A 19,644-nucleotide genomic window follows, 5' to 3' on the forward strand; every position below is an offset into this window, starting at 1 on the left:
CCCCAACCAAGGCGCAGAGAGAGCTGAGATAGACACACAGCCGCATCCTCATTAACAGCTGCCGTAGTTGCGCTTGGGGCTCACGAGCTGCTGTTTACGAGGCGCCCACTTTGTCCTATTTTCAGCACCGAAATACCATTAGACAGTTTTAATCAGGGGAGAGCGCGGACGCAGTCCCCCACTACCAGAAATTATGCAGTCGAGATTCCCACATTTGGGGAATTCGCAAGGGTCAGCACAGCCGGAGTGCAATGGCTGAGCCTCGCCCTGGGTGAACCTCCTTCATGATCAAGGTGTCTCCCCTGCCAGGTAAGTATGAGTTGGAAATGGGGAAATAGGGAAGAGAGAGAAGAGATACATGCAGAGCCACATCATAATTCTCCCAACTGTAGTTGCGCTTTGTGCTTGCGAGCTGGTGTTTGCTCTTTCACTGCTGAAATAATTTGATACCCTTTCAATCACGAGAGAACCTGCTTTGACAATGTAAACATATGTTTCCCATGCTAGTGAAGCCCTTTCACTTGACAAAAAAGAAAGAAAGATAGAGAGAAAGTTAGAAAGAAAGAAAGAAAGAAAGGAAGAACGAAAGAAAAAGAAAGAAAGAAATTAAGAATGAAAGAAAGAAAAAAAACACCAGAGAGCAGAGCCAGGCAAAGTATAAGAGGCTTACCTCTGTCTTGCTCCTTCGCTTACGGCCATACCACCCTGAACACGCCCGATCTCGTCCGATCTCGGAAGCTAAGCAGGGTCGGGCCTGGTTAGTACTTGGATGGGAGACCGCCTGGGAATACCAGGTGCTGTAAGCTTTTTGTCCCTTGCCTCTGCAATAGGGGGCACTGTTTCCCCAACCAAGGCGCAGAGAGAGCTGAGATAGACACACAGCCGCATCCTCATTAACAGCTGCCGTAGTTGCGCTTGGGGCTCACGAGCTGCTGTTTACGAGGCGCCCACTTTGTCCTATTTTCAGCACCGAAATACCATTAGACAGTTTTAATCAGGGGAGAGCGCGGACGCAGTCCCCCACTACCAGAAATTATGCAGTCGAGATTCCCACATTTGGGGAATTCGCAAGGGTCAGCACAGCCGGAGTGCAATGGCTGAGCCTCGCCCTGGGTGAACCTCCTTCATGATCAAGGTGTCTCCCCTGCCAGGTAAGTATGAGTTGGAAATGGGGAAATAGGGAAGAGAGAGAAGAGATACATGCAGAGCCACATCATAATTCTCCCAACTGTAGTTGCGCTTTGTGCTTGCGAGCTGGTGTTTGCTCTTTCACTGCTGAAATAATTTGATACCCTTTCAATCACGAGAGAACCTGCTTTGACAATGTAAACATATGTTTCCCATGCTAGTGAAGCCCTTTCACTTGACAAAAAAGAAAGAAAGATAGAGAGAAAGTTAGAAAGAAAGAAAGAAAGGAAGAACGAAAGAAAAAGAAAGAAAGAAATTAAGAATGAAAGAAAGAAAAAAAACACCAGAGAGCAGAGCCAGGCAAAGTATAAGAGGCTTACCTCTGTCTTGCTCCTTCGCTTACGGCCATACCACCCTGAACACGCCCGATCTCGTCCGATCTCGGAAGCTAAGCAGGGTCGGGCCTGGTTAGTACTTGGATGGGAGACCGCCTGGGAATACCAGGTGCTGTAAGCTTTTTGTCCCTTGCCTCTGCAATAGGGGGCACTGTTTCCCCAACCAAGGCGCAGAGAGAGCTGAGATAGACACACAGCCGCATCCTCATTAACAGCTGCCGTAGTTGCGCTTGGGGCTCACGAGCTGCTGTTTACGAGGCGCCCACTTTGTCCTATTTTCAGCACCGAAATACCATTAGACAGTTTTAATCAGGGGAGAGCGCGGACGCAGTCCCCCACTACCAGAAATTATGCAGTCGAGATTCCCACATTTGGGGAATTCGCAAGGGTCAGCACAGCCGGAGTGCAATGGCTGAGCCTCGCCCTGGGTGAACCTCCTTCATGATCAAGGTGTCTCCCCTGCCAGGTAAGTATGAGTTGGAAATGGGGAAATAGGGAAGAGAGAGAAGAGATACATGCAGAGCCACATCATAATTCTCCCAACTGTAGTTGCGCTTTGTGCTTGCGAGCTGGTGTTTGCTCTTTCACTGCTGAAATAATTTGATACCCTTTCAATCACGAGAGAACCTGCTTTGACAATGTAAACATATGTTTCCCATGCTAGTGAAGCCCTTTCACTTGACAAAAAAGAAAGAAAGATAGAGAGAAAGTTAGAAAGAAAGAAAGAAAGAAAGGAAGAACGAAAGAAAAAGAAAGAAAGAAATTAAGAATGAAAGAAAGAAAAAAAACACCAGAGAGCAGAGCCAGGCAAAGTATAAGAGGCTTACCTCTGTCTTGCTCCTTCGCTTACGGCCATACCACCCTGAACACGCCCGATCTCGTCCGATCTCGGAAGCTAAGCAGGGTCGGGCCTGGTTAGTACTTGGATGGGAGACCGCCTGGGAATACCAGGTGCTGTAAGCTTTTTGTCCCTTGCCTCTGCAATAGGGGGCACTGTTTCCCCAACCAAGGCGCAGAGAGAGCTGAGATAGACACACAGCCGCATCCTCATTAACAGCTGCCGTAGTTGCGCTTGGGGCTCACGAGCTGCTGTTTACGAGGCGCCCACTTTGTCCTATTTTCAGCACCGAAATACCATTAGACAGTTTTAATCAGGGGAGAGCGCGGACGCAGTCCCCCACTACCAGAAATTATGCAGTCGAGATTCCCACATTTGGGGAATTCGCAAGGGTCAGCACAGCCGGAGTGCAATGGCTGAGCCTCGCCCTGGGTGAACCTCCTTCATGATCAAGGTGTCTCCCCTGCCAGGTAAGTATGAGTTGGAAATGGGGAAATAGGGAAGAGAGAGAAGAGATACATGCAGAGCCACATCATAATTCTCCCAACTGTAGTTGCGCTTTGTGCTTGCGAGCTGGTGTTTGCTCTTTCACTGCTGAAATAATTTGATACCCTTTCAATCACGAGAGAACCTGCTTTGACAATGTAAACATATGTTTCCCATGCTAGTGAAGCCCTTTCACTTGACAAAAAAGAAAGAAAGATAGAGAGAAAGTTAGAAAGAAAGAAAGAAAGAAAGGAAGAACGAAAGAAAAAGAAAGAAAGAAATTAAGAATGAAAGAAAGAAAAAAAACACCAGAGAGCAGAGCCAGGCAAAGTATAAGAGGCTTACCTCTGTCTTGCTCCTTCGCTTACGGCCATACCACCCTGAACACGCCCGATCTCGTCCGATCTCGGAAGCTAAGCAGGGTCGGGCCTGGTTAGTACTTGGATGGGAGACCGCCTGGGAATACCAGGTGCTGTAAGCTTTTTGTCCCTTGCCTCTGCAATAGGGGGCACTGTTTCCCCAACCAAGGCGCAGAGAGAGCTGAGATAGACACACAGCCGCATCCTCATTAACAGCTGCCGTAGTTGCGCTTGGGGCTCACGAGCTGCTGTTTACGAGGCGCCCACTTTGTCCTATTTTCAGCACCGAAATACCATTAGACAGTTTTAATCAGGGGAGAGCGCGGACGCAGTCCCCCACTACCAGAAATTATGCAGTCGAGATTCCCACATTTGGGGAATTCGCAAGGGTCAGCACAGCCGGAGTGCAATGGCTGAGCCTCGCCCTGGGTGAACCTCCTTCATGATCAAGGTGTCTCCCCTGCCAGGTAAGTATGAGTTGGAAATGGGGAAATAGGGAAGAGAGAGAAGAGATACATGCAGAGCCACATCATAATTCTCCCAACTGTAGTTGCGCTTTGTGCTTGCGAGCTGGTGTTTGCTCTTTCACTGCTGAAATAATTTGATACCCTTTCAATCACGAGAGAACCTGCTTTGACAATGTAAACATATGTTTCCCATGCTAGTGAAGCCCTTTCACTTGACAAAAAAGAAAGAAAGATAGAGAGAAAGTTAGAAAGAAAGAAAGAAAGGAAGAACGAAAGAAAAAGAAAGAAAGAAATTAAGAATGAAAGAAAGAAAAAAAACACCAGAGAGCAGAGCCAGGCAAAGTATAAGAGGCTTACCTCTGTCTTGCTCCTTCGCTTACGGCCATACCACCCTGAACACGCCCGATCTCGTCCGATCTCGGAAGCTAAGCAGGGTCGGGCCTGGTTAGTACTTGGATGGGAGACCGCCTGGGAATACCAGGTGCTGTAAGCTTTTTGTCCCTTGCCTCTGCAATAGGGGGCACTGTTTCCCCAACCAAGGCGCAGAGAGAGCTGAGATAGACACACAGCCGCATCCTCATTAACAGCTGCCGTAGTTGCGCTTGGGGCTCACGAGCTGCTGTTTACGAGGCGCCCACTTTGTCCTATTTTCAGCACCGAAATACCATTAGACAGTTTTAATCAGGGGAGAGCGCGGACGCAGTCCCCCACTACCAGAAATTATGCAGTCGAGATTCCCACATTTGGGGAATTCGCAAGGGTCAGCACAGCCGGAGTGCAATGGCTGAGCCTCGCCCTGGGTGAACCTCCTTCATGATCAAGGTGTCTCCCCTGCCAGGTAAGTATGAGTTGGAAATGGGGAAATAGGGAAGAGAGAGAAGAGATACATGCAGAGCCACATCATAATTCTCCCAACTGTAGTTGCGCTTTGTGCTTGCGAGCTGGTGTTTGCTCTTTCACTGCTGAAATAATTTGATACCCTTTCAATCACGAGAGAACCTGCTTTGACAATGTAAACATATGTTTCCCATGCTAGTGAAGCCCTTTCACTTGACAAAAAAGAAAGAAAGATAGAGAGAAAGTTAGAAAGAAAGAAAGAAAGAAAGGAAGAACGAAAGAAAAAGAAAGAAAGAAATTAAGAATGAAAGAAAGAAAAAAAACACCAGAGAGCAGAGCCAGGCAAAGTATAAGAGGCTTACCTCTGTCTTGCTCCTTCGCTTACGGCCATACCACCCTGAACACGCCCGATCTCGTCCGATCTCGGAAGCTAAGCAGGGTCGGGCCTGGTTAGTACTTGGATGGGAGACCGCCTGGGAATACCAGGTGTTGTAAGCTTTTTGTCCCTTGCCTCTGCAATAGGGGGCACTGTTTCCCCAACCAAGGCGCAGAGAGAGCTGAGATAGACACACAGCCGCATCCTCATTAACAGCTGCCGTAGTTGCGCTTGGGGCTCACGAGCTGCTGTTTACGAGGCGCCCACTTTGTCCTATTTTCAGCACCGAAATACCATTAGACAGTTTTAATCAGGGGAGAGCGCGGACGCAGTCCCCCACTACCAGAAATTATGCAGTCGAGATTCCCACATTTGGGGAATTCGCAAGGGTCAGCACAGCCGGAGTGCAATGGCTGAGCCTCGCCCTGGGTGAACCTCCTTCATGATCAAGGTGTCTCCCCTGCCAGGTAAGTATGAGTTGGAAATGGGGAAATAGGGAAGAGAGAGAAGAGATACATGCAGAGCCACATCATAATTCTCCCAACTGTAGTTGCGCTTTGTGCTTGCGAGCTGGTGTTTGCTCTTTCACTGCTGAAATAATTTGATACCCTTTCAATCACGAGAGAACCTGCTTTGACAATGTAAACATATGTTTCCCATGCTAGTGAAGCCCTTTCACTTGACAAAAAAGAAAGAAAGATAGAGAGAAAGTTAGAAAGAAAGAAAGAAAGAAAGGAAGAACGAAAGAAAAAGAAAGAAAGAAATTAAGAATGAAAGAAAGAAAAAAAACACCAGAGAGCAGAGCCAGGCAAAGTATAAGAGGCTTACCTCTGTCTTGCTCCTTCGCTTACGGCCATACCACCCTGAACACGCCCGATCTCGTCCGATCTCGGAAGCTAAGCAGGGTCGGGCCTGGTTAGTACTTGGATGGGAGACCGCCTGGGAATACCAGGTGCTGTAAGCTTTTTGTCCCTTGCCTCTGCAATAGGGGGCACTGTTTCCCCAACCAAGGCGCAGAGAGAGCTGAGATAGACACACAGCCGCATCCTCATTAACAGCTGCCGTAGTTGCGCTTGGGGCTCACGAGCTGCTGTTTACGAGGCGCCCACTTTGTCCTATTTTCAGCACCGAAATACCATTAGACAGTTTTAATCAGGGGAGAGCGCGGACGCAGTCCCCCACTACCAGAAATTATGCAGTCGAGATTCCCACATTTGGGGAATTCGCAAGGGTCAGCACAGCCGGAGTGCAATGGCTGAGCCTCGCCCTGGGTGAACCTCCTTCATGATCAAGGTGTCTCCCCTGCCAGGTAAGTATGAGTTGGAAATGGGGAAATAGGGAAGAGAGAGAAGAGATACATGCAGAGCCACATCATAATTCTCCCAACTGTAGTTGCGCTTTGTGCTTGCGAGCTGGTGTTTGCTCTTTCACTGCTGAAATAATTTGATACCCTTTCAATCACGAGAGAACCTGCTTTGACAATGTAAACATATGTTTCCCATGCTAGTGAAGCCCTTTCACTTGACAAAAAAGAAAGAAAGATAGAGAGAAAGTTAGAAAGAAAGAAAGAAAGGAAGAACGAAAGAAAAAGAAAGAAAGAAATTAAGAATGAAAGAAAGAAAAAAAACACCAGAGAGCAGAGCCAGGCAAAGTATAAGAGGCTTACCTCTGTCTTGCTCCTTCGCTTACGGCCATACCACCCTGAACACGCCCGATCTCGTCCGATCTCGGAAGCTAAGCAGGGTCGGGCCTGGTTAGTACTTGGATGGGAGACCGCCTGGGAATACCAGGTGCTGTAAGCTTTTTGTCCCTTGCCTCTGCAATAGGGGGCACTGTTTCCCCAACCAAGGCGCAGAGAGAGCTGAGATAGACACACAGCCGCATCCTCATTAACAGCTGCCGTAGTTGCGCTTGGGGCTCACGAGCTGCTGTTTACGAGGCGCCCACTTTGTCCTATTTTCAGCACCGAAATACCATTAGACAGTTTTAATCAGGGGAGAGCGCGGACGCAGTCCCCCACTACCAGAAATTATGCAGTCGAGATTCCCACATTTGGGGAATTCGCAAGGGTCAGCACAGCCGGAGTGCAATGGCTGAGCCTCGCCCTGGGTGAACCTCCTTCATGATCAAGGTGTCTCCCCTGCCAGGTAAGTATGAGTTGGAAATGGGGAAATAGGGAAGAGAGAGAAGAGATACATGCAGAGCCACATCATAATTCTCCCAACTGTAGTTGCGCTTTGTGCTTGCGAGCTGGTGTTTGCTCTTTCACTGCTGAAATAATTTGATACCCTTTCAATCACGAGAGAACCTGCTTTGACAATGTAAACATATGTTTCCCATGCTAGTGAAGCCCTTTCACTTGACAAAAAAGAAAGAAAGATAGAGAGAAAGTTAGAAAGAAAGAAAGAAAGAAAGGAAGAACGAAAGAAAAAGAAAGAAAGAAATTAAGAATGAAAGAAAGAAAAAAAACACCAGAGAGCAGAGCCAGGCAAAGTATAAGAGGCTTACCTCTGTCTTGCTCCTTCGCTTACGGCCATACCACCCTGAACACGCCCGATCTCGTCCGATCTCGGAAGCTAAGCAGGGTCGGGCCTGGTTAGTACTTGGATGGGAGACCGCCTGGGAATACCAGGTGCTGTAAGCTTTTTGTCCCTTGCCTCTGCAATAGGGGGCACTGTTTCCCCAACCAAGGCGCAGAGAGAGCTGAGATAGACACACAGCCGCATCCTCATTAACAGCTGCCGTAGTTGCGCTTGGGGCTCACGAGCTGCTGTTTACGAGGCGCCCACTTTGTCCTATTTTCAGCACCGAAATACCATTAGACAGTTTTAATCAGGGGAGAGCGCGGACGCAGTCCCCCACTACCAGAAATTATGCAGTCGAGATTCCCACATTTGGGGAATTCGCAAGGGTCAGCACAGCCGGAGTGCAATGGCTGAGCCTCGCCCTGGGTGAACCTCCTTCATGATCAAGGTGTCTCCCCTGCCAGGTAAGTATGAGTTGGAAATGGGGAAATAGGGAAGAGAGAGAAGAGATACATGCAGAGCCACATCATAATTCTCCCAACTGTAGTTGCGCTTTGTGCTTGCGAGCTGGTGTTTGCTCTTTCACTGCTGAAATAATTTGATACCCTTTCAATCACGAGAGAACCTGCTTTGACAATGTAAACATATGTTTCCCATGCTAGTGAAGCCCTTTCACTTGACAAAAAAGAAAGAAAGATAGAGAGAAAGTTAGAAAGAAAGAAAGAAAGGAAGAACGAAAGAAAAAGAAAGAAAGAAATTAAGAATGAAAGAAAGAAAAAAAACACCAGAGAGCAGAGCCAGGCAAAGTATAAGAGGCTTACCTCTGTCTTGCTCCTTCGCTTACGGCCATACCACCCTGAACACGCCCGATCTCGTCCGATCTCGGAAGCTAAGCAGGGTCGGGCCTGGTTAGTACTTGGATGGGAGACCGCCTGGGAATACCAGGTGCTGTAAGCTTTTTGTCCCTTGCCTCTGCAATAGGGGGCACTGTTTCCCCAACCAAGGCGCAGAGAGAGCTGAGATAGACACACAGCCGCATCCTCATTAACAGCTGCCGTAGTTGCGCTTGGGGCTCACGAGCTGCTGTTTACGAGGCGCCCACTTTGTCCTATTTTCAGCACCGAAATACCATTAGACAGTTTTAATCAGGGGAGAGCGCGGACGCAGTCCCCCACTACCAGAAATTATGCAGTCGAGATTCCCACATTTGGGGAATTCGCAAGGGTCAGCACAGCCGGAGTGCAATGGCTGAGCCTCGCCCTGGGTGAACCTCCTTCATGATCAAGGTGTCTCCCCTGCCAGGTAAGTATGAGTTGGAAATGGGGAAATAGGGAAGAGAGAGAAGAGATACATGCAGAGCCACATCATAATTCTCCCAACTGTAGTTGCGCTTTGTGCTTGCGAGCTGGTGTTTGCTCTTTCACTGCTGAAATAATTTGATACCCTTTCAATCACGAGAGAACCTGCTTTGACAATGTAAACATATGTTTCCCATGCTAGTGAAGCCCTTTCACTTGACAAAAAAGAAAGAAAGATAGAGAGAAAGTTAGAAAGAAAGAAAGAAAGAAAGGAAGAACGAAAGAAAAAGAAAGAAAGAAATTAAGAATGAAAGAAAGAAAAAAAACACCAGAGAGCAGAGCCAGGCAAAGTATAAGAGGCTTACCTCTGTCTTGCTCCTTCGCTTACGGCCATACCACCCTGAACACGCCCGATCTCGTCCGATCTCGGAAGCTAAGCAGGGTCGGGCCTGGTTAGTACTTGGATGGGAGACCGCCTGGGAATACCAGGTGCTGTAAGCTTTTTGTCCCTTGCCTCTGCAATAGGGGGCACTGTTTCCCCAACCAAGGCGCAGAGAGAGCTGAGATAGACACACAGCCGCATCCTCATTAACAGCTGCCGTAGTTGCGCTTGGGGCTCACGAGCTGCTGTTTACGAGGCGCCCACTTTGTCCTATTTTCAGCACCGAAATACCATTAGACAGTTTTAATCAGGGGAGAGCGCGGACGCAGTCCCCCACTACCAGAAATTATGCAGTCGAGATTCCCACATTTGGGGAATTCGCAAGGGTCAGCACAGCCGGAGTGCAATGGCTGAGCCTCGCCCTGGGTGAACCTCCTTCATGATCAAGGTGTCTCCCCTGCCAGGTAAGTATGAGTTGGAAATGGGGAAATAGGGAAGAGAGAGAAGAGATACATGCAGAGCCACATCATAATTCTCCCAACTGTAGTTGCGCTTTGTGCTTGCGAGCTGGTGTTTGCTCTTTCACTGCTGAAATAATTTGATACCCTTTCAATCACGAGAGAACCTGCTTTGACAATGTAAACATATGTTTCCCATGCTAGTGAAGCCCTTTCACTTGACAAAAAAGAAAGAAAGATAGAGAGAAAGTTAGAAAGAAAGAAAGAAAGAAAGGAAGAACGAAAGAAAAAGAAAGAAAGAAATTAAGAATGAAAGAAAGAAAAAAAACACCAGAGAGCAGAGCCAGGCAAAGTATAAGAGGCTTACCTCTGTCTTGCTCCTTCGCTTACGGCCATACCACCCTGAACACGCCCGATCTCGTCCGATCTCGGAAGCTAAGCAGGGTCGGGCCTGGTTAGTACTTGGATGGGAGACCGCCTGGGAATACCAGGTGCTGTAAGCTTTTTGTCCCTTGCCTCTGCAATAGGGGGCACTGTTTCCCCAACCAAGGCGCAGAGAGAGCTGAGATAGACACACAGCCGCATCCTCATTAACAGCTGCCGTAGTTGCGCTTGGGGCTCACGAGCTGCTGTTTACGAGGCGCCCACTTTGTCCTATTTTCAGCACCGAAATACCATTAGACAGTTTTAATCAGGGGAGAGCGCGGACGCAGTCCCCCACTACCAGAAATTATGCAGTCGAGATTCCCACATTTGGGGAATTCGCAAGGGTCAGCACAGCCGGAGTGCAATGGCTGAGCCTCGCCCTGGGTGAACCTCCTTCATGATCAAGGTGTCTCCCCTGCCAGGTAAGTATGAGTTGGAAATGGGGAAATAGGGAAGAGAGAGAAGAGATACATGCAGAGCCACATCATAATTCTCCCAACTGTAGTTGCGCTTTGTGCTTGCGAGCTGGTGTTTGCTCTTTCACTGCTGAAATAATTTGATACCCTTTCAATCACGAGAGAACCTGCTTTGACAATGTAAACATATGTTTCCCATGCTAGTGAAGCCCTTTCACTTGACAAAAAAGAAAGAAAGATAGAGAGAAAGTTAGAAAGAAAGAAAGAAAGAAAGGAAGAACGAAAGAAAAAGAAAGAAAGAAATTAAGAATGAAAGAAAGAAAAAAAACACCAGAGAGCAGAGCCAGGCAAAGTATAAGAGGCTTACCTCTGTCTTGCTCCTTCGCTTACGGCCATACCACCCTGAACACGCCCGATCTCGTCCGATCTCGGAAGCTAAGCAGGGTCGGGCCTGGTTAGTACTTGGATGGGAGACCGCCTGGGAATACCAGGTGCTGTAAGCTTTTTGTCCCTTGCCTCTGCAATAGGGGGCACTGTTTCCCCAACCAAGGCGCAGAGAGAGCTGAGATAGACACACAGCCGCATCCTCATTAACAGCTGCCGTAGTTGCGCTTGGGGCTCACGAGCTGCTGTTTACGAGGCGCCCACTTTGTCCTATTTTCAGCACCGAAATACCATTAGACAGTTTTAATCAGGGGAGAGCGCGGACGCAGTCCCCCACTACCAGAAATTATGCAGTCGAGATTCCCACATTTGGGGAATTCGCAAGGGTCAGCACAGCCGGAGTGCAATGGCTGAGCCTCGCCCTGGGTGAACCTCCTTCATGATCAAGGTGTCTCCCCTGCCAGGTAAGTATGAGTTGGAAATGGGGAAATAGGGAAGAGAGAGAAGAGATACATGCAGAGCCACATCATAATTCTCCCAACTGTAGTTGCGCTTTGTGCTTGCGAGCTGGTGTTTGCTCTTTCACTGCTGAAATAATTTGATACCCTTTCAATCACGAGAGAACCTGCTTTGACAATGTAAACATATGTTTCCCATGCTAGTGAAGCCCTTTCACTTGACAAAAAAGAGAGAAAGTTAGAAAGAAAGAAAGAAAGGAAGAACGAAAGAAAAAGAAAGAAAGAAATTAAGAATGAAAGAAAGAAAAAAAACACCAGAGAGCAGAGCCAGGCAAAGTATAAGAGGCTTACCTCTGTCTTGCTCCTTCGCTTACGGCCATACCACCCTGAACACGCCCGATCTCGTCCGATCTCGGAAGCTAAGCAGGGTCGGGCCTGGTTAGTACTTGGATGGGAGACCGCCTGGGAATACCAGGTGCTGTAAGCTTTTTGTCCCTTGCCTCTGCAATAGGGGGCACTGTTTCCCCAACCAAGGCGCAGAGAGAGCTGAGATAGACACACAGCCGCATCCTCATTAACAGCTGCCGTAGTTGCGCTTGGGGCTCACGAGCTGCTGTTTACGAGGCGCCCACTTTGTCCTATTTTCAGCACCGAAATACCATTAGACAGTTTTAATCAGGGGAGAGCGCGGACGCAGTCCCCCACTACCAGAAATTATGCAGTCGAGATTCCCACATTTGGGGAATTCGCAAGGGTCAGCACAGCCTGAGTGCAATGGCTGAGCCTCGCCCTGGGTGAACCTCCTCCATGATCAAGGTGTCTCCCCTGCCAGGTAAGTATGAGTTGGAAATGGGGAAATAGGGAAGAGAGAGAAGAGATACATGCAGAGCCACATCATAATTCTCCCAACTGTAGTTGCGCTTTGTGCTTGCGAGCTGGTGTTTGCTCTTTCACTGCTGAAATAATTTGATACCCTTTCAATCACGAGAGAACCTGCTTTGACAATGTAAACATATGTTTCCCATGCTAGTGAAGCCCTTTCACTTGACAAAAAAGAAAGAAAGATAGAGAGAAAGTTAGAAAGAAAGAAAGAAAGAAAGAAAGGAAGAACGAAAGAAAAAGAAAGAAAGAAATTAAGAATGAAAGAAAGAAAAAAAACACCAGAGAGCAGAGCCAGGCAAAGTATAAGAGGCTTACCTCTGTCTTGCTCCTTCGCTTACGGCCATACCACCCTGAACACGCCCGATCTCGTCCGATCTCGGAAGCTAAGCAGGGTCGGGCCTGGTTAGTACTTGGATGGGAGACCGCCTGGGAATACCAGGTGCTGTAAGCTTTTTGTCCCTTGCCTCTGCAATAGGGGGCACTGTTTCCCCAACCAAGGCGCAGAGAGAGCTGAGATAGACACACAGCCGCATCCTCATTAACAGCTGCCGTAGTTGCGCTTGGGGCTCACGAGCTGCTGTTTACGAGGCGCCCACTTTGTCCTATTTTCAGCACCGAAATACCATTAGACAGTTTTAATCAGGGGAGAGCGCGGACGCAGTCCCCCACTACCAGAAATTATGCAGTCGAGATTCCCACATTTGGGGAATTCGCAAGGGTCAGCACAGCCGGAGTGCAATGGCTGAGCCTCGCCCTGGGTGAACCTCCTTCATGATCAAGGTGTCTCCCCTGCCAGGTAAGTATGAGTTGGAAATGGGGAAATAGGGAAGAGAGAGAAGAGATACATGCAGAGCCACATCATAATTCTCCCAACTGTAGTTGCGCTTTGTGCTTGCGAGCTGGTGTTTGCTCTTTCACTGCTGAAATAATTTGATACCCTTTCAATCACGAGAGAACCTGCTTTGACAATGTAAACATATGTTTCCCATGCTAGTGAAGCCCTTTCACTTGACAAAAAAGAAAGAAAGATAGAGAGAAAGTTAGAAAGAAAGAAAGAAAGAAAGGAAGAACGAAAGAAAAAGAAAGAAAGAAATTAAGAATGAAAGAAAGAAAAAAAACACCAGAGAGCAGAGCCAGGCAAAGTATAAGAGGCTTACCTCTGTCTTGCTCCTTCGCTTACGGCCATACCACCCTGAACACGCCCGATCTCGTCCGATCTCGGAAGCTAAGCAGGGTCGGGCCTGGTTAGTACTTGGATGGGAGACCGCCTGGGAATACCAGGTGCTGTAAGCTTTTTGTCCCTTGCCTCTGCAATAGGGGGCACTGTTTCCCCAACCAAGGCGCAGAGAGAGCTGAGATAGACACACAGCCGCATCCTCATTAACAGCTGCCGTAGTTGCGCTTGGGGCTCACGAGCTGCTGTTTACGAGGCGCCCACTTTGTCCTATTTTCAGCACCGAAATACCATTAGACAGTTTTAATCAGGGGAGAGCGCGGACGCAGTCCCCCACTACCAGAAATTATGCAGTCGAGATTCCCACATTTGGGGAATTCGCAAGGGTCAGCACAGCCGGAGTGCAATGGCTGAGCCTCGCCCTGGGTGAACCTCCTTCATGATCAAGGTGTCTCCCCTGCCAGGTAAGTATGAGTTGGAAATGGGGAAATAGGGAAGAGAGAGAAGAGATACATGCAGAGCCACATCATAATTCTCCCAACTGTAGTTGCGCTTTGTGCTTGCGAGCTGGTGTTTGCTCTTTCACTGCTGAAATAATTTGATACCCTTTCAATCACGAGAGAACCTGCTTTGACAATGTAAACATATGTTTCCCATGCTAGTGAAGCCCTTTCACTTGACAAAAAAGAAAGAAAGATAGAGAGAAAGTTAGAAAGAAAGAAAGAAAGAAAGGAAGAACGAAAGAAAAAGAAAGAAAGAAATTAAGAATGAAAGAAAGAAAAAAAACACCAGAGAGCAGAGCCAGGCAAAGTATAAGAGGCTTACCTCTGTCTTGCTCCTTCGCTTACGGCCATACCACCCTGAACACGCCCGATCTCGTCCGATCTCGGAAGCTAAGCAGGGTCGGGCCTGGTTAGTACTTGGATGGGAGACCGCCTGGGAATACCAGGTGCTGTAAGCTTTTTGTCCCTTGCCTCTGCAATAGGGGGCACTGTTTCCCCAACCAAGGCGCAGAGAGAGCTGAGATAGACACACAGCCGCATCCTCATTAACAGCTGCCGTAGTTGCGCTTGGGGCTCACGAGCTGCTGTTTACGAGGCGCCCACTTTGTCCTATTTTCAGCACCGAAATACCATTAGACAGTTTTAATCAGGGGAGAGCGCGGACGCAGTCCCCCACTACCAGAAATTATGCAGTCGAGATTCCCACATTTGGGGAATTCGCAAGGGTCAGCACAGCCGGAGTGCAATGGCTGAGCCTCGCCCTGGGTGAACCTCCTTCATGATCAAGGTGTCTCCCCTGCCAGGTAAGTATGAGTTGGAAATGGGGAAATAGGGAAGAGAGAGAAGAGATACATGCAGAGCCACATCATAATTCTCCCAACTGTAGTTGCGCTTTGTGCTTGCGAGCTGGTGTTTGCTCTTTCACTGCTGAAATAATTTGATACCCTTTCAATCACGAGAGAACCTGCTTTGACAATGTAAACATATGTTTCCCATGCTAGTGAAGCCCTTTCACTTGACAAAAAAGAAAGAAAGATAGAGAGAAAGTTAGAAAGAAAGAAAGAAAGGAAGAACGAAAGAAAAAGAAAGAAAGAAATTAAGAATGAAAGAAAGAAAAAAAACACCAGAGAGCAGAGCCAGGCAAAGTATAAGAGGCTTACCTCTGTCTTGCTCCTTCGCTTACGGCCATACCACCCTGAACACGCCCGATCTTGTCCGATCTCGGAAGCTAAGCAGGGTCGGGCCTGGTTAGTACTTGGATGGGAGACCGCCTGGGAATACCAGGTGCTGTAAGCTTTTTGTCCCTTGCCTCTGCAATAGGGGGCACTGTTTCCCCAACCAAGGCGCAGAGAGAGCTGAGATAGACACACAGCCGCATCCTCATTAACAGCTGCCGTAGTTGCGCTTGGGGCTCACGAGCTGCTGTTTACGAGGCGCCCACTTTGTCCTATTTTCAGCACCGAAATACCATTAGACAGTTTTAATCAGGGGAGAGCGCGGACGCAGTCCCCCACTACCAGAAATTATGCAGTCGAGATTCCCACATTTGGGGAATTCGCAAGGGTCAGCACAGCCGGAGTGCAATGGCTGAGCCTCGCCCTGGGTGAACCTCCTTCATGATCAAGGTGTCTCCCCTGCCAGGTAAGTATGAGTTGGAAATGGGGAAATAGGGAAGAGAGAGAAGAGATACATGCAGAGCCACATCATAATTCTCCCAACTGTAGTTGCGCTTTGTGCTTGCGAGCTGGTGTTTGCTCTTTCACTGCTGAAATAATTTGATACCCTTTCAATCACGAGAGAACCTGCTTTGACAATGTAAACATATGTTTCCCATGCTAGTGAAGCCCTTTCACTTGACAAAAAAGAAAGAAAGATAGAGAGAAAGTTAGAAAGAAAGAAAGAAAGAAAGGAAGAACGAAAGAAAAAGAAAGAAAGAAATTAAGAATGAAAGAAAGAAAAAAAACACCAGAGAGCAGAGCCAGGCAAAGTATAAGAGGCTTACCTCTGTCTTGCTCCTTCGCTTACGGCCATACCACCCTGAACACGCCCGATCTCGTCCGATCTCGGAAGCTAAGCAGGGTCGGGCCTGGTTAGTACTTGGATGGGAGACCGCCTGGGAATACCAGGTGCTGTAAGCTTTTTGTCCCTTGCCTCTGCAATAGGGGGCACTGTTTCCCCAACCAAGGCGCAGAGAGAGCTGAGATAGACACACAGCCGCATCCTCATTAACAGCTGCCGTAGTTGCGCTTGGGGCTCACGAGCTGCTGTTTACGAGGCGCCCACTTTGTCCTATTTTCAGCACCGAAATACCATTAGACAGTTTTAATCAGGGGAGAGCGCGGACGCAGTCCCCCACTACCAGAAATTATGCAGTCGAGATTCCCACATTTGGGGAATTCGCAAGGGTCAGCACAGCCGGAGTGCAATGGCTGAGCCTCGCCCTGGGTGAACCTCCTTCATGATCAAGGTGTCTCCCCTGCCAGGTAAGTATGAGTTGGAAATGGGGAAATAGGGAAGAGAGAGAAGAGATACATGCAGAGCCACATCATAATTCTCCCAACTGTAGTTGCGCTTTGTGCTTGCGAGCTGGTGTTTGCTCTTTCACTGCTGAAATAATTTGATACCCTTTCAATCACGAGAGAACCTGCTTTGACAATGTAAACATATGTTTCCCATGCTAGTGAAGCCCTTTCACTTGACAAAAAAGAAAGAAAGATAGAGAGAAAGTTAGAAAGAAAGAAAGAAAGGAAGAACGAAAGAAAAAGAAAGAAAGAAATTAAGAATGAAAGAAAGAAAAAAAACACCAGAGAGCAGAGCCAGGCAAAGTATAAGAGGCTTACCTCTGTCTTGCTCCTTCGCTTACGGCCATACCACCCTGAACACGCCCGATCTCGTCCGATCTCGGAAGCTAAGCAGGGTCGGGCCTGGTTAGTACTTGGATGGGAGACCGCCTGGGAATACCAGGTGCTGTAAGCTTTTTGTCCCTTGCCTCTGCAATAGGGGGCACTGTTTCCCCAACCAAGGCGCAGAGAGAGCTGAGATAGACACACAGCCGCATCCTCATTAACAGCTGCCGTAGTTGCGCTTGGGGCTCACGAGCTGCTGTTTACGAGGCGCCCACTTTGTCCTATTTTCAGCACCGAAATACCATTAGACAGTTTTAATCAGGGGAGAGCGCGGACGCAGTCCCCCACTACCAGAAATTATGCAGTCGAGATTCCCACATTTGGGGAATTCGCAAGGGTCAGCACAGCCGGAGTGCAATGGCTGAGCCTCGCCCTGGGTGAACCTCCTTCATGATCAAGGTGTCTCCCCTGCCAGGTAAGTATGAGTTGGAAATGGGGAAATAGGGAAGAGAGAGAAGAGATACATGCAGAGCCACATCATAATTCTCCCAACTGTAGTTGCGCTTTGTGCTTGCGAGCTGGTGTTTGCTCTTTCACTGCTGAAATAATTTGATACCCTTTCAATCACGAGAGAACCTGCTTTGACAATGTAAACATATGTTTCCCATGCTAGTGAAGCCCTTTCACTTGACAAAAAAGAAAGAAAGATAGAGAGAAAGTTAGAAAGAAAGAAAGAAAGAAAGAACGAAAGAAAAAGAAAGAAAGAAATTAAGAATGAAAGAAAGAAAAAAAACACCAGAGAGCAGAGCCAGGCAAAGTATAAGAGGCTTACCTCTGTCTTGCTCCTTCGCTTACGGCCATACCACCCTGAACACGCCCGATCTCGTCCGATCTCGGAAGCTAAGCAGGGTCGGGCCTGGTTAGTACTTGGATGGGAGACCGCCTGGGAATACCAGGTGCTGTAAGCTTTTTGTCCCTTGCCTCTGCAATAGGGGGCACTGTTTCCCCAACCAAGGCGCAGAGAGAGCTGAGATAGACACACAGCCGCATCCTCATTAACAGCTGCCGTAGTTGCGCTTGGGGCTCACGAGCTGCTGTTTACGAGGCGCCCACTTTGTCCTATTTTCAGCACCGAAATACCATTAGACAGTTTTAATCAGGGGAGAGCGCGGACGCAGTCCCCCACTACCAGAAATTATGCAGTCGAGATTCCCACATTTGGGGAATTCGCAAGGGTCAGCACAGCCGGAGTGCAATGGCTGAGCCTCGCCCTGGGTGAACCTCCTTCATGATCAAGGTGTCTCCCCTGCCAGGTAAGTATGAGTTGGAAATGGGGAAATAGGGAAGAGAGAGAAGAGATACATGCAGAGCCACATCATAATTCTCCCAACTGTAGTTGCGCTTTGTGCTTGCGAGCTGGTGTTTGCTCTTTCACTGCTGAAATAATTTGATACCCTTTCAATCACGAGAGAACCTGCTTTGACAATGTAAACATATGTTTCCCATGCTAGTGAAGCCCTTTCACTTGACAAAAAAGAAAGAAAGATAGAGAGAAAGTTAGAAAGAAAGAAAGAAAGAAAGGAAGAACGAAAGAAAAAGAAAGAAAGAAATTAAGAATGAAAGAAAGAAAAAAAACACCAGAGAGCAGAGCCAGGCAAAGTATAAGAGGCTTACCTCTGTCTTGCTCCTTCGCTTACGGCCATACCACCCTGAACACGCCCGATCTCGTCCGATCTCGGAAGCTAAGCAGGGTCGGGCCTGGTTAGTACTTGGATGGGAGACCGCCTGGGAATACCAGGTGCTGTAAGCTTTTTGTCCCTTGCCTCTGCAATAGGGGGCACTGTTTCCCCAACCAAGGCGCAGAGAGAGCTGAGATAGACACACAGCCGCATCCTCATTAACAGCTGCCGTAGTTGCGCTTGGGGCTCACGAGCTGCTGTTTACGAGGCGCCCACTTTGTCCTATTTTCAGCACCGAAATACCATTAGACAGTTTTAATCAGGGGAGAGCGCGGACGCAGTCCCCCACTACCAGAAATTATGCAGTCGAGATTCCCACATTTGGGGAATTCGCAAGGGTCAGCACAGCCGGAGTGCAATGGCTGAGCCTCGCCCTGGGTGAACCTCCTTCATGATCAAGGTGTCTCCCCTGCCAGGTAAGTATGAGTTGGAAATGGGGAAATAGGGAAGAGAGAGAAGAGATACATGCAGAGCCACATCATAATTCTCCCAACTGTAGTTGCGCTTTGTGCTTGCGAGCTGGTGTTTGCTCTTTCACTGCTGAAATAATTTGATACCCTTTCAATCACGAGAGAACCTGCTTTGACAATGTAAACATATGTTTCCCATGCTAGTGAAGCCCTTTCACTTGACAAAAAAGAAAGAAAGATAGAGAGAAAGTTAGAAAGAAAGAAAGAAAGAAAGGAAGAACGAAAGAAAAAGAAAGAAAGAAATTAAGAATGAAAGAAAGAAAAAAAACACCAGAGAGCAGAGCCAGGCAAAGTATAAGAGGCTTACCTCTGTCTTGCTCCTTCGCTTACGGCCATACCACCCTGAACACGCCCGATCTCGTCCGATCTCGGAAGCTAAGCAGGGTCGGGCCTGGTTAGTACTTGGATGGGAGACCGCCTGGGAATACCAGGTGCTGTAAGCTTTTTGTCCCTTGCCTCTGCAATAGGGGGCACTGTTTCCCCAACCAAGGCGCAGAGAGAGCTGAGATAGACACACAGCCGCATCCTCATTAACAGCTGCCGTAGTTGCGCTTGGGGCTCACGAGCTGCTGTTTACGAGGCGCCCACTTTGTCCTATTTTCAGCACCGAAATACCATTAGACAGTTTTAATCAGGGGAGAGCGCGGACGCAGTCCCCCACTACCAGAAATTATGCAGTCGAGATTCCCACATTTGGGGAATTCGCAAGGGTCAGCACAGCCGGAGTGCAATGGCTGAGCCTCGCCCTGGGTGAACCTCCTTCATGATCAAGGTGTCTCCCCTGCCAGGTAAGTATG

Source organism: Borostomias antarcticus, assembly GCF_949987555.1.
Source record: "Borostomias antarcticus genome assembly, chromosome: 22".
NCBI lineage: Eukaryota > Metazoa > Chordata > Actinopteri > Stomiiformes > Stomiidae > Borostomias > Borostomias antarcticus.